Here is a 15,092-nt window from a genome sequence, read left to right as displayed (position 1 = left end):
CCCCATTTCATTTGGAATGTTGTATCCTGACAAGAGCTGAATGGTATCGCTGGTGCATTCCTTCATGTTCGCTGGCTGATTCATCACATGTTCTGCCTCCTTATCTGCCTCAGAAAATCTACCGGCTGAGAGAGCAGACTGGCTGGGGCAAAGATTCTAAGAAACAACCTGTTGGAGATACTTAGAGATGCTCTAACCTGCGTGGGAGCTGGCACATTGTTGGCCTGTGTGACATGTCCCGGTGGGGGGAGTGGAGGCCCAGTAGGGGTCATAGGTCACCAAGCTCAACTGGAGCCATCATGGGATAGCAATGTGTAGCTCGCACTCACGCCCACCTAAATGCCCCTCCCCCGCGATGCAGCGGCAGCTCAGATGTCCAGTCCAGGCCAAGAGGGGTCTGGCAATAAAACTTGTATGGCCCCACTCCACCTTTAAAGTAGGGATCAGTCTAACCTCTGGCCTCCCCCGATCCCACCCCTTCTTCTTGCTCTGCTATTTCTGGTTACAATCAACACCCCACCCCCTTCCTGGCAGGCCACCATTGTCTGGCCTGAAGTACTTATTCCTAGGAGTCCCCCCGCTCTGCTTGCCTCTCCTCCACAGGGGGCCGAGGAGGGAGATGCGATTTAAAAGCACCCCCGGGACTCACGTCGTTGCAGCACTGAGGCAACCCTGGTCTGCTAAAAGAATTAGGCTGACCAGCCACTGATGTTCTGCACAACATGTTGTCGAGTGGTTTTCTCCTTAACAAGCTATGTGAGGGAAGAAAGGGAGGGAAACAGGGATTTTATGGTCCTCGAGCACATGTTTCCACTGAAGAAGCGGAGGAAAAACAACCGGTCTCCCACTAGCATCCCAAAACTTTTGTTGTTAGATGTTAGAAGACGGTTCTCCAAGATGCTCAGCAAGGCCTATGGTGAGACTGTAGGCCACTAGAGAAGCAACAATGTGCAAAAGTAAAGACTGCATACCTCATCTGAGGCCCCTTTGCACTGAGCTGCCTATGAAAATGCCAGTATTATCATTATCCTGCTAATGTCACCAATCTTTGGAAAGTAACTGCACTGATTTGAAGGCGGCGGAGGTGGTATTACTGGGTAACTATAGCGCCTGTGAATAGGGAAAAGTCCCTTGTACATGTGTCTATGGTCGACATGCTATGCAGTGGCACAATGCCAACACACAATGGAGGCCAGGCGGGCTACTCATCACTTCTCCCTCTTTAACCCTTTGAGAGGAGCACAAAAGAAGGAGCTGACAAAGAGGCTGTGGAGAGAAAAAGAGGTAGTAAACGGGTTGGCAGTGTAGGATACTCTGTGCTGCTTTAGTAGCGTTTTAAGGGGAGTTTCAGGCTACATTTGCTGTTTGACAACTTGAATTTGGCTCCACCGTAAGCATGGGGTAATGGATGCCAGGAATCCAAACAAAATCTCAAAGAAAGACACCGTGATTATGGCTGTAGAGTAAGTAGCCATGTTCATCTTACGAAGCTGAACAGGCTTGCACTATTATTTATGTTCCAGTTCACAATAACATTTCTGTGGTTCTTTTGGGTGTCTGTTACTGACAGAAACCATTTTTCATCCAAGCTCCAGTTTAAAATGAACTAATACTGCTTTCAGTCAGAGCTTAGAAAAGTTTTGAGCCGGCCCCAAAACCTGACAGGTCCCACTTGGCCCAGCTGTGGAAAAGTGACTACCGAGTTGAACGTGGGGAGGTGAGAGGCTGGGAAGTGCTCCAAAGTGATTTAGAGCTAAAGCTACTCAAAATCTACCATTCTTTTTGCAGCTGAAGTGGGATCGCATAGCGGATTTCAGAAGGCTAACTGCCTATTCTGTTAGGCTGACAAACAAAAAACACTTTTTTTTCCCCTTTACTGACTGGTTTCCTGTAAAGTGTCACACCTCACCATACACACACATGCACCAAACTAGCCAGAAGCACCAGCCCACATCAAAAGAGTGCAAGGCGCTCAAGGGAAAAAATGAGTGGTAAACAAAAAGAATGAATGAGCACTTATCTCCATCTGGTAAACACACATACAGGTGCTGACATCAGAGTATGTGGTTTATGAGCCATGGAGCGCGTGCCCACATGTGAGTGTGCGCAAACCCAAACACAAGCCAAAAATGCAACTAAGGGAGAAGAGAGCGAGAGAGTGATCCTAACATGTGTCCCACATGCATATGCAGCCATTTTCTCAGTGTCACCACCACTGCCTCGGGGGCGACACCACCACACTGCTGACCTCTCTGGAATAAGCTGCCCTTCCTTCCGCTAACACAGGGTTTGTTGTTGGCTAGTTCACATCACAGTCGCAGTAAAAGGTCCAGACAGGCAGCTAGCTGATTTATAGGCTCACACATGGCCATGCTTTCCCTGGGCAAGTGGCTCTCTTCAAAAGGCCCACCTCCTATTAGTCTTATTTACAGGGCTGGGGCTAAGAGACCTGAATTATTTAAGATTCTCCCTTGGTAAGTACAACAGAAACCAGGAGGAAATGCGTGTCTGCGAGAAGGTGGAGCGAAGAGCGATGGACAGGAGAGACAGGAATAAAGAAGTGGGAAATGCAGAGACTGAGAAGAGGCGGGGAAAAAGAAAAGCAGAGAGAGAGAGGAAAAAAAAAGAAGTGAGCAGTTATGAGTTGCTGCTCCATTAACATTAATCACAACAATAAATGGGTATGTGCCTGTGTAAACTCTTTCCTGTTTCATCTCCTCCACAGTGGAGTGTTACCTTACATTAAACAAGAGGGCCCATGCCCGCACACGCACAAATACGGCCAGATAGCATCTTGTATACCATCTTCCTGTATACCGTGTGCACATCAACAAATGCACACTGACAATGCACTGCTTATCGCAATGCAAATGCATGCATAGGCACACACCCACAGTGCGCTGGCTCCTCTCTCACACAGTGGTTCTCATTAACAAGCCAAACATGCCTGAAGAGGCAGACAGACTCTAGTGAGCACAGTAAACAACCAGTAGGCTCCCCCATCTAAACTGAGACTATCTCAGCATCAGCAGCTCTCACTTTCCTCCAATGATACTGACAGGCTGGGCCAAACACAATCCACTCAAAGATCTGCTATCCCCCACTGAACCTGAGGGGTCTGGTGTTCTTTGCTCAAGGGGAAGGGCAACAGTGGGTACGGGTGTGGCCTTGACATAACAGAAAAATAACACTGCACCATGACACCTTATCATGTAGCTCAACACTTGAGAGCAATCAACCCTGCACACTGTAGTTAATGCTAGTTTTCATTTTTAGTCAGTATTGACAATTTTAAAAGATTCACTCAATTCATTCAAGTTGCATGTTTCCACACAAGCGGTGGTCATCACCATATTTTGACAACAAAAAAGCTCAACTCAGAAACTATACAAACAAAACCACAATAAAGAGTTTGAAAAAGCAAAAGAGACCTGGAAAGAAAACACAAATAAGTATTGGTTAAGCTACAGACAAGCTGCACTGCAAATGGTTCAACCCAAATTTTTTCTGACACATTTTGGATTGGTTGATTTTTCCCAATGTAAACAGATTTTTTATTTTAAAAAAAAGAAAGAAAATGACCCTACTCCTAGTGACAGTGTAACACTAAACAGTCGTCTATGGTTTCAAGATAAACTGAACATGGAAGGAGTCTGCAACTCCGTTTCCCCACCACATGATTCCTACCTCACGTCTGACCTGAAATCAACGTGAAATAACCTTGTACAGTGATTGTGGAAGGCTCACTACACAAAATGACAAGAAATTAGACAGGAATGGGCAAAATATGTGTAACTTGTCCTGCTAGCTGTGCACTTTAGCAATAAAGTTCGTGAAAACAGATGAAGGGTAAAGTAGTTATCTTAGGTTACAGGAAGAAACCATGACTTCCTGATCAATAGCCGGTCCCGGCCCTTCTTCACAGGAGCAAATGCAACAAGAGAAGCCATTTTTTTTATGTCCACACAAATCCGGGACCCGAGCTGCCTGTCAGCGTCTGAGGCGAGATGGACAGAATGCTGACGACAGCACTGGCATGCCAGGCGGGAAACCTCATATGTCGAGGCTGGGCCCGCGAGCTGCAGGGGGAGTGGGATTTCTACAAAAGGCCACTGGGTTAGGAATGGAACCAGGGTCAATATTTCATCTTTGGACCTTCATGATGACTGCAACAAAATCTCGCTGTTGACTCTCAGCCAGGGGCTGAGGGACACGTGCAACCAATGACAGTGTGTCTTTGGTTTGGATGAAAGCCCAATCCACAAATTACAAAAAAACAAAAATCTGTTTAATTTCTTTTTTTGTTTGTTTTTTTTTTTTTTTTAAAGAAACCAACTTCAATGCAGTGATTCTGTCAATAAAGGTGCCTGCAGAGCGATGAACAACAGAATTTCATCGCGTTCATTTAAGTCAATCTCATCACTTTGTTTTACATTTCAATCAAACTAATCAACAATCTTTTGAACAGAAGGAGAATGTGCTTTATTTTCCAAACACCAGTGTCCTTTATCAATCATTCCTAATGAAGTGAGGGCGTACGCAGCAGCACAAGGCCACGCAGAAGAAGAAGCGCTGCATTCGGCGTCGTTTTTAAGAGCCGTCACTCTTTTTCAGACAACCAATCATATTAGATGGAGCAGGACTCCTAACTTGTTACCCTGGCAACCAAGAAAATGGAGGCTTGTTGAGCTTAACCAGACAGAACAGAGACAGAAAAGTCCATTTGCGGGAGGGAGCAGATCAGAGGGAGAGTGAGTGTTGTGCTTTTATCACCCTACGAGTCATAAGCTTGTTGTTCTTTGGAGCCAACCTTCTGTTAACAAGTTTGTTACCCAGCTGATGTCAATCAAAACTGACGTGCAATATTTTTTCTCTAACCGCACCAGCACTTCCTCTCAGCGCTATCCAGCACCCCGAAAAAAAAGAAAAGAAAAGAAAGCCTATGTGTATAAGGGCCTAAATTCTGCTCCCCAACAAGCTGCACAGACTATATTTGAGACGGAGCTTATTTTCAATTTGCAGCCAGATTAGCAGGCATGTTTTTGATACTGTCAGTACAGCGGAGATTTTTCTATTTCAAGTCGTCTTGAGTGAGTGGCCTTTTTAGTGCCTGCTTCAAAAAGCATCCCCGTACCCGAGCAGCTGTCACTTTCAGCAGGCACTGTGGAGCACGGAAGCGGGGGAGGGGACCTTTGAAGGAATGGTTAAAAGTGGGCGATAAAAATAAACTGGGAGAGAGGAGAAAATTAATTATACATAACAGACAGTTCACTTGGATGAGCACGACAGAGACAGAGAAACTAAGGCTGCTTTCCTCAAAGAAAAAAAAAAGCCATTTTCTGGCTGAGGAAATTTCTGTTCTGCCACCACAGTGGTCATATTTATTTGGCTACGTATGAAGTGAAGGATGCAACAAGGGATGTTTTTTTTAAGAAGGTCAAGGCGTCAAACAACGCAGACCAAGATTTTATTTCAAATCCTTCACACTAGTGTTCACTTCACGCTTTCTCTTTAATTTGCGCAGTTTGCTGGGACCAAAATAAAACCGCCGGCCCTGAGCGGACCCTCCTTCTTAAAAGTGTGATGAAGCTTGCAGATAGCTCCGTCTGCCTTTAAACTCACTTCTGATTGGCACTGATGAGGGTTTATACTGCTGGCTCACCTGCAAACTCCCCTCCTGATATGATTCGTAATACGTCGCCACTTTGCAGTTCAACACCGCCCACTGACTCTCAATCCCAGCTTCTTATTCGGGCCAAATGGAGGTCATTCCTATTTGAGCAGTCAGTCAAGACAGGCCCGCCAGGTATTGGCGAGTGAGTTTATTTCATATTAAGGCTTGTCGGCTGGAGAGGTGTTAGCACCACGAGAGCTGCAGGTGTGTGTGTGTGTGTCCGTGGATGTGTGTATACGACAGGGCCCTCAGGTACAGCCCTGCTGCTGGTCCCTCTTTAGTGCGTTTTAATATTGCTGCTGCTGTTGTGTGGCTCCTTGCCTCAGGGCACCACACGAACCCCAGAGAGACCAAGTAAAAACACTCAAATAGAGAGAGGATGGGACGAGGCTTAATAAGAGACGGAGGGGCGGCAACACAGTGAAGAGGACCCGACAGACGACGAAGAAACGGAAGAAACACGAACTGGAAAAATAAGAGCAAAAGACTGAATGGGCGCACTCAAGAGCACAGCGCCAGCAACACGGCTAATCTTTTTAGCAAGACTGACACAAATGAAAACTTATGTAATAAAAACACGCCATCTCCACCGGCTATGATATGAAAGCAGATATTGCATTACAGCGCTGCTGTACCGGGGAAGCCCTCAATCACACACGGGGGAGAGAGAGAGAGAGTTTAGACCGTGGCGTGCCCAACACTCCCTGACATAACCCCTGTACCGGTTTGAGAGGGGGATCCTCTTTCGGTAGTAGTAAATGCTTTTTAATGCACCGAGTCAAGTAGCAGCAATGGGGAAGCAGATACGGGGAAGCTATGAAGAAAACTAGTCATTCCACCATAAATAGAACGGAGAACTGGTTAAAAAACAGAAATTTTAAGAAATATTGCCAGGTTGTCTTAACAGAAGAGTGAGAGACCACAGTGGAGGATGACTATAGGAGAACGAGTAGACCTGCCATGTGCTTGTCGTCTGAAAGGAGGGAGGGGGAGACAGCGCGAGAGGCGAACCGGCATGCACCTAGACAAAGAGTGTGAAGGTAGGAGAGAGGAAGGGAGAATGGGGGAGACAGGGCAGAAATGACTGAGAGTAAGAAAAAGGCACAGAAAGAGTGAGGTGGTGTGGAAGTATGGGGGGCAGACAGCAACGGGTTCCTGACAGGACGAGATGGAGAGAGAGAAGGGAGGAAAGCTGGGGTGGAAAGCCTGAGCGGCAGCACGAGTCTGGATGCAGAAAGAGAGAGAGGGGAGAGAGGAGGAAATGCCTAAAGATGAGGCTGTCACGCTGGTTTAAAATGTTGAACAGTAAGGGAAACTGGAAAAGGAGGTGGATTTTGCAGTTCAGCAACACACACACACACACACACACCACACAACACAGTCCATATAATATATCGGCTCGCCACATGAAAGCTATGAATCACAGCACAGTATACCCTGTAGAATACAGTTATGCGCTGAAAATCCTTTCACATATATAAACAATTTCAATGAGCCAGTGAAGTAGTTCTTCAGTCCAACTGAGAAAGTCCCATGCGAGCGTGATGGAATTTGATTCAAATCCTCTTCTTTTATTCCCTTTTTTCCTAAAAGGCTTCCTCAAAATATCCTCTAAAACAAACTGTATTTAGGGTCAGGTCGCGACTCAGCCCTCTCTTAAGCACGGCTCTTCTGCTTTGTCATCCATCTCCAATTTAATTAGACCTTCAATATGCCTGCTCACTGAAAAGTCCAGAGGAATGTGATAGTTGGAGGGGGTTGTGAACACAATGGCGGGAGCAGAAGGGGTGCAAAGTGCACATGTCAGCTGAAATTCCAAAGTTTGGACATCACAGATTTACCCTTCACGCCAGCAGCCAGACCGGACAGGGCAGACTTTCAAAACTCATGACACTGCTGGTCTATTGTGGGACAGATCTGTATCATAATTAGGGAAGATTGAGGCAAATTGCTTGTAATTTTCTGGCTGGGTTGCCAGTTTTCATGAGAAATGCCATGCAAGGTCACAATTTTGCCAAAAAAGGAAAAAAAAAAGAAAAAGAAAAACTTTCTGAAGACCTCAGTTGCATGAAGTGGGAACTTCCTGAATAATCACCCAAGTGAGATTAATTTCTGCCAATTCTATGATTTAAGTCAGATAAGATAAGAATGTGTGCGGTTTTTGTTTGGACACGTGCAATATATTTATCATTATAATCCAAACGTCTCTGCTGGACAGTCAGTTTCTTTTTGTCAGACTTACAAGGAGAGTCGCTGCAGTGTTTGGGCACATTACAGCCACTACCTGCTGTCAGTCACACGCTTGTGTAAAGTAATGCTTGTCTGGGTACACTTCTGCTGTGCGGCTGGTGGTGATGTCAGTCCATGTCAGTCCATGTGTGTGTGTGGTTGAATGACTTAAAGCTGTGACTGGGCACCACCTCTTAAACAAACACTCATGTCACAGTTCAAATCCTGTGTTATTTACATGTGAATGCTGGTCACTGCATTGAACTGTCAATAAGAAGCTGCTGCTGCTTGACTGAACGGAGGCGAAACTGGGTCACGTCACTTATGATAAGGAGTTATCACACGGCGCCCGTGTCTTAACAGGGTGTTCAAGTGGTGCCACAGAAGATGAAATGCAATAATCAATACCAGTGGGTTTATATTAACTGTCTAAAATCTACAGCAGGACTCCTGCTTAAATGTTAACTGAATATTGTTGTAATTTCTTTTCAATTTTTTCCCTCTCCACCCAAAAAAAAAGATGGTGAAAATTAGGTCTAAGCCTTTGCTCATCTACTGTGATTCATGAATACATATTTAAAAACGGGCTCCAAATTAATTCACGTAGCGCACATGGTCGGGGTGGGTAGTCTAATTTGGTTAACCAGGATTTGATTTAAAAATTAAAAATAAAAAAAAACAGAAGTGAGGAGAATCCGATAGAGCAATGAGAGCATTTTCAATAGCTGACAGCCAATGCGCACTCTACACACCCACAGACAGCCCTCACCACTCCAGCCCTGCTCGGATGGGGAATTCAATTGCTGTCGAATAACAAAGCTTACAAATTGCCCCTCATTCGTTAGCAGATCAACGCTCTTTTCACACCGCACCAACACAATTTCTAATTATTTCAAAGCTAATAGGCGAATCGATTTCTTTCCCTTTTTAAAAGCAAGCACCACATTCCCCACAGCCCCTTGAGAAATCCAACACAACTCCTCCCTTAGGTCCATTTAAGAAAGCCGGGCGGCAGGTTGCAGTCAAATATGGGAAAATAAACAAGCATGAAAGCATGTGTTTAATGTAAAGCCCGGCAGCCTCCGCCAGGTTTCCCGGACTATTTATCCAGGCGACAGAGAGCGTCAGCTTCGTGAATACCTGTAATTACATATGGTGGTGGTGGCATTCCTCCTCTGAGGCAATGCAACAGCCACACTCCGCCAGACAAGCCTCCTGGCTTGTCCGAGTCACCAAAACACTCTTTTCTTTTACTACATCAAATTACCGCAACACGAAGCTTTTCCACCTCAGAAAAGTCCGATTTATTTTTATTTATTTCTTTTTTTTTTTCCTACTGCAGCCGACGCTCTTCAACCAGCCAGAAACTCACCTCACACTGCACCAAATCTGGGGTTAATTACGAGCCCCTTTTAGTTTCGAGCTCCAGGTGCGCAGAGCTAAAAAAACAATTAAACAGACAAACGCCCAAATTAATGAAGTTAGCTAGCTAACGCTTCATTCGGCGCCCAAAATATTCGCAGGTTTTCACAGTTCGGTGAGGATCAATCCGACTGGTGGTCGCACCGCGGCGCACATTCAACACACGGTTAGCACAAACACAAGCCTCCACACACCAAAGCACAGCTAAATAAGTGGACATTAAACCCCGCTCTCCTTATCCTCTTCGTTCCCTGTTTCACGGCTGGCTTTCGCCGGAGCCTCCAGCTCTTCAAACTCCTAAAGAAGAAAGCAGACGCGGAGAAGACACGGGGGGAAAGAAGAAAAACTCACCACACGGGGCAACGTAGAGGAAAGAAAAATATAACCTAAATATTTCAGCCGGCTCCACCAAAAACCCGCTCTTTCCACAAGAAGAAAAGCCCCGCGCCGGAGTTTTCACGGTACTTACAGGTTCAAGTGATCCTTCGCGTGGATATCCTCGCCATGGTTTTAAATTCCAAAACTTGGGGACAGTCCACTCTGGTCACGGAGCGGCGGTGCTCTCTCTCCGGCGGCTCCCTGCGTGTGAATGGAGAGGAGAGGAGAGGAATGCAACTCCGGCTCCAGAAGGGAGGGAGGGAAGAAGAAGAGAGGGGCGGGGGGGGGCGCTCTTCTACTGCAGTACTCCACCGAGACCATAGAGGGCGCTCCCGCGCCGGCTCCTGACGTGACAGGGACACGTGTGGGAGTCATACATTACATTGATATTGCACTTATAGCTGCATACACTTCATTTATTTTATGTTTTATTTTTAGTTATCAGTCAATTTAATTTATGTTTTATATTTGACTTTATATTTCTGGCAGTAATCAGAATTAAAATTAGGTTTATTTCTACAGTAAGTGTTCACATACGAGGAATTTGCTCCAGTTTTGGCTCATATATAAAACATGATAGGGGAGATTTAAACAAGAGAAGAATTATTGCAAAAGTAAAGAGTCATAAATCTAAAATAAAAGAATTAAGAAGAATTGATTAATGTTCTGAGATGTCTGTTTCGACTTTTCTATACAGTTAGTATTGTCATGAAACACTAAAAACAAATTACACAAAGCGCTTTTCTAGCAAAGCCGAATTCCCCTGTCAAAACATTACCCTCACACAGCACTGTACTCTTCATATTGTAAATTACTTTTCATTATCTTTGTCTCAAGCTGTAATAATACTTGACAGGTAAGAGAAAGTGGCAAAATAAACAGTTAATTAATACTTTTGTCAATGCATGATGCTCCTCTGTGCTACATTTTGACAGAAAACACCTGACACACATTTAAAAGACCTCAGAGGAGTTTCAAATTCACTATAAAAAATACTCCCATAAGGGATACTTAAATTTTACACAAAAGTAAAATGAATTATTGTCCACGCTGATATGTGTGACGGTGTAAACAGAACACAGCTGATCACAAAAGCATTAAAATCATCATTATTGGACATTTTAAAGTGCTTTTCTGACCCAGAGTTTAAACAAAAGACAAGGTTACATAATAATAGCAGCAAAGGAAAACTGTTGTGCAGGGTTTACGGGGAGGTGGGAGGGAGCAGGGCTTGACAACAAACATTTGCAAGACAGCTTGTGACTATGATAGTGAGCGAAGCCCTGGAAGGCACAGTGTAGTCTCGATGTGCTGCAGAACATTGGAGACTTGCAGGTTACATACAGCAGAAAACATCTAACCTAAGTTTACAGCGAGTGGTGTTTAAAATAGAAAACACCCTAGGAGGTGATGGGAGACAAGTCTGGTTGCGAGTTCCACAAAACAAGGCTGTCTCCTAATTAAATGAGGAGGCCCCGGGCCTGCCTGTCGCTTCCCATCAGCTGACGCATTCACACTGCCTAACTTACACCGGGTGACAGCAATGACAGAATTTGGCTACAAAGCTTCACCGGCAAGGCTCTCCAGCCAACTTTTACTTCTCACTCTTTTACTTATGATCTGCAACTTCAAGACAGTGAAAGTGACTTTTAAAGCTGAATTTCAATATTCATCAAGCAGTCAGTGCATATCAGGAGTTCAGACAAAGTGTGTTTTGGGCAGTGTTCCATGATGTCTCTGCAGCAAGGAAGCTTTAGGGATAACCGAGTTATTCAAACAGGCAGCTCAGGTTACCAATTGCACTCAGGAGAGCAGAGAGCAAGATCTGGCACTAACAACACCACCTGGCCCCATACACAGAGTGTGTGTGTGTGTGGGTGGGTGTTTCAGAGAGTTAGGGATAATGTGTATTTTTGATTTAGAAAGATAAAGACATTTGTGTGTGTGTTATATGTGAACAAAGGGGCAGCTGAATTTCAGTGCTTGTTAGAAAATTTCCCCGAGTCTATCGCACCACCCAGCTTTCAATGGTTCTCAAAAGCCTACTGTCTGCCATTAGAAATGGTTGGTTTGGCCATCGTAATACTAAGAGATTAGCCTCACTTACCATGTGAAAGGCCTCTGGACAAAGCCATTCCCTATCTCACACTTAAACACTGACACATTGATTAGCTTTGAGTTAGTGTGGTTCACGTCCGTCCAGTTCCACTTCGGGCCTTCTTGAAGTTCTCATGGGAATATTTTTATGGAGTATGAAACACATCAATCGGAGCACAAAGTTCCCCTTGTGGAAACCAAGATTAAAAGACAACGTGCCAAATGGGCTTCCTCTCTGCTGAACACTGTTGCATATTGATTATTTCTCAGTCTTGTATAATAATGCAATCAAAATAAAGACATGGCACCTTGAGGATGTTTAAAGGAAACACATGTTTCTTTCTACTTACCTGCAGTTTTACAACCAAATGTTGTTTTGAAATGGGTGCTCAGTGATGCATCTTTTAAAGACTCAGATAAATCGTGGCTGTCATGATTTGACTAGACAGTGCACAGGCCCGAGCCGCTTGGGCTGAAAGCACAGAGAATATTAAATAAATTTACACATGGCTGTTTGGTGGTTTGCTTCTGTTTTGCTCTCTATTTGCTTTTTTTATTTTATTCATGCACTATTAATGGGCCTGTGTTTGGCAAGAAGAACAAACATTTTAGGCGAGCGCACTCATACAAGAACTGACTGATCCAAGAGAAAAGAGTCCCAGTTGCCCTTGAAAACACACACAGGGTACACTAATCTGCGTTCACGCAGACACACATACGTATGCTCCTCCCCAAACACACAAATAAGTAAGGATGTGCACATTGGTACTGTGCACCCACATGCACAAAACAAAGAAGCACAGGTCCACCCAGAGATTCTACAGCTTTTCTATCTACACTATCTGAACAGTAAAGGAAAACAGAAAACAATAGGCTGCATTCATACAGAGACAAGATTAAAGTGATCAGTCTCATGTACTGACACTGGCTTGTGTGTCTGGATATTTAGGATTAAATGATAACATCTAAACAGATAACAATGAGCCCCTCCACCCACCCCACCCCACCCCACCCCACCCCAATGCTCTTACTGTCAAAACCTGAAAGATGATCAGTGTCACCAGTGGTCATTGCTGTCGCTTTCACTGTCCCATGAAATTCAATCGTTTTTACTTAAAAGCAAAAAAAAGAGAGAGAGGAAAAACCTTTTCCGTGCCAATTAGATGAGACTAATCAGATCTGAGTCAACGAGTGAAGTTCAGGTTTGGTGGCCTTGTAACCTGAGGTGGCACAGCTCTGGCTAAACAGGTAATGAGCCATTAATTGGCTAACAACAGCGTGGCTGACTGTTAGGTTAGCACAGTTACAGGATATCATCTGGTTAAACCTGTCCAATCTGTTTGTAAAGTCGCTTCAGTCCCAGCTTTCAGGATCCTTCACCATTCTGGAACAGCACAATCAGCGCACACCATCTCCAGAACAGAACAGGTAGAAACTTCTTGAAAGACCTGTTTGGAGCTAAAGCACACTGCTAGTCTTTGTTGGTGTCTGTTGAGATTCAAGATAATGATAAAATACTTGAACTGTGTGGGCAAATACCTGCTGAAACATCCTCAATATTCTCGTTTTTCTTCCTTTCTGTGAGCATTTGTTTGATGGTTTGTTTGTTGTTGTTTTTTTTTCATTGTTCAGATATTAATTTAACATGCTGTTATAACAAGGAAATGCTGTTCTACAAGATGACGAGGTCCCACTAAGGCCATCAGCCATTCACTTCCCTTTTACAGGTATGATTATGCCTCTAACATAGAAGAAAAAGTTTAATATGGTGGGAGCTCATGGTTTCATAATTATTCATTTGCGTTGTTCCTGAGGTCAGGGAGTATTCCTCTGATAATATAATGGACATCCAAACAGGGTGACTGGCAAATTCAAATCTTACTGTGATGACCAGAAGTGTTTTTGGTACATCTAAATGATTTAAATGATTACATCTGAGCTCCTGTGTCCTCGGCTCTCTTCACCTTAGATATACAGTTCAACCACGTATAATGTGTGTGTGTGTTTCAGATTAATCTTTCATCAATTTTGATCATATCGCATATCGCCGTGGCCTAGAGGTTAGAGAAGCTGCTTGTAATTGCAGGGTCACTGGTTCGATTCCCCCACCGGATGGGCAGGAAAAATTTGGGTGTGGTGGAGTGATAGATGCGAAAAATGCCCCCCCTCCATTAGCCGGCTGATGTGCCCTTGAGCAAGGCACTTAACCCCCAATATGCTCCCCGGGTGCTTGATGCTGCCCACTGCTCCTGTGTGTGTTTCACTGCATGTAATTTGCCAGGTGTTGCATGTGTGTGTTCAACTAAGGATGGGTCAAATGTGTGTATGTGTATGTAAAAATATATATACTGTCAATAAAGCTGATTCTTCTTTTAAAATTCTTCTTCTTCTTTATACAAATGAAAACACTCCATGAAACACACAATGCGAATATGTCACATGTACGAGCAGTTTTGTCTTGTGCCGTAATGCCGCAGTGGAACACAGTTCACTGTACTGCACATCAGTCAATTTTGAAGAGATATCTATCTTAAAATAACGATTTCAAACACAGCACCCAGAGCAAATCGATAGCTGCAAAAAAGCACCGTACTGTCATGGCCAGAACAAGTTAACTAAAAACTAAAATTTGAAAATTCGTGCCTGTAAACGTTACATGCATGTGGAAAATTCAAATGCATTCATGACGTGCCGCCCCTGTGAGATGAATCTCTACGGCATGGTATCAATTGGTCGCAATGAGCAGCAAAACAGACATGTATTTATGTGCAAGACATTGCAAATGAAGGATGATAAATATGACAAAATGTTACACTGAAATAACAAGTAAATTAGAGACTTATGTCTCATCACATGCGCTCGTTAGAAAAGGCACTGATCAAAAGGCAGCATAAGGAGACATCAAGAAAATAATTAGAGGATTGTGCAATCCGGAGTTGGCGGAGGTGAAAGTGTTTATGAATTTCAACATCATGCATATGCTACATGTTTGAAATAGTAATGTAAGGTAATATGAGTTAAAGCTATTTCCTCCTTAATTATTCATTCAGTGTGCATTTTAGTTGTGGGAAACCTTAAGAGACTCTGGAGACTTGTTCTTTAAATTGCTGCAACCTTATAGGCAGGCTCATTGGCCGTGATTTAATGTGCATCTTTTCATAGACCTCAATTATCAATTAACTGTAAGTGTACACCACTGGGAATATCCTCAGTCGTGTCCACCACATTAACATCCATTAGAAGTGAATCACCTGTCTTTGCTCGAGCTCCTTGGCTGCTGGATGTTTTCCTC

At 44.0% G+C, this 15,092-nt stretch overlaps 1 protein-coding gene across 4 annotated transcripts in view; it reads right to left on the bottom strand.

The window, feature by feature from the left end:
- LOC124056666 (plexin-A1-like) overlaps positions 1-9,944 on the bottom strand; it is a 181,150-nt gene extending 171,206 nt beyond the window's left edge. For all 4 annotated transcript variants that reach the window (XM_046384335.1, XM_046384337.1, XM_046384336.1 and 1 more), the window contains exon 1: positions 9,795-9,944. The gene's annotated coding sequence lies outside the window, so the exon portion shown is untranslated. The remainder of the gene's footprint in view (positions 1-9,794) is intronic.
- Positions 9,945-15,092: the final 5,148 nt, after the last annotated feature.

The sequence above is a fragment of the Scatophagus argus genome, chromosome 3 (assembly GCF_020382885.2).
Source record: "Scatophagus argus isolate fScaArg1 chromosome 3, fScaArg1.pri, whole genome shotgun sequence".
NCBI lineage: Eukaryota > Metazoa > Chordata > Actinopteri > Scatophagidae > Scatophagus > Scatophagus argus.
Note: the sequence above shows the minus strand (reverse complement) of the source record. Positions and strands in the feature narration are given on the sequence as shown.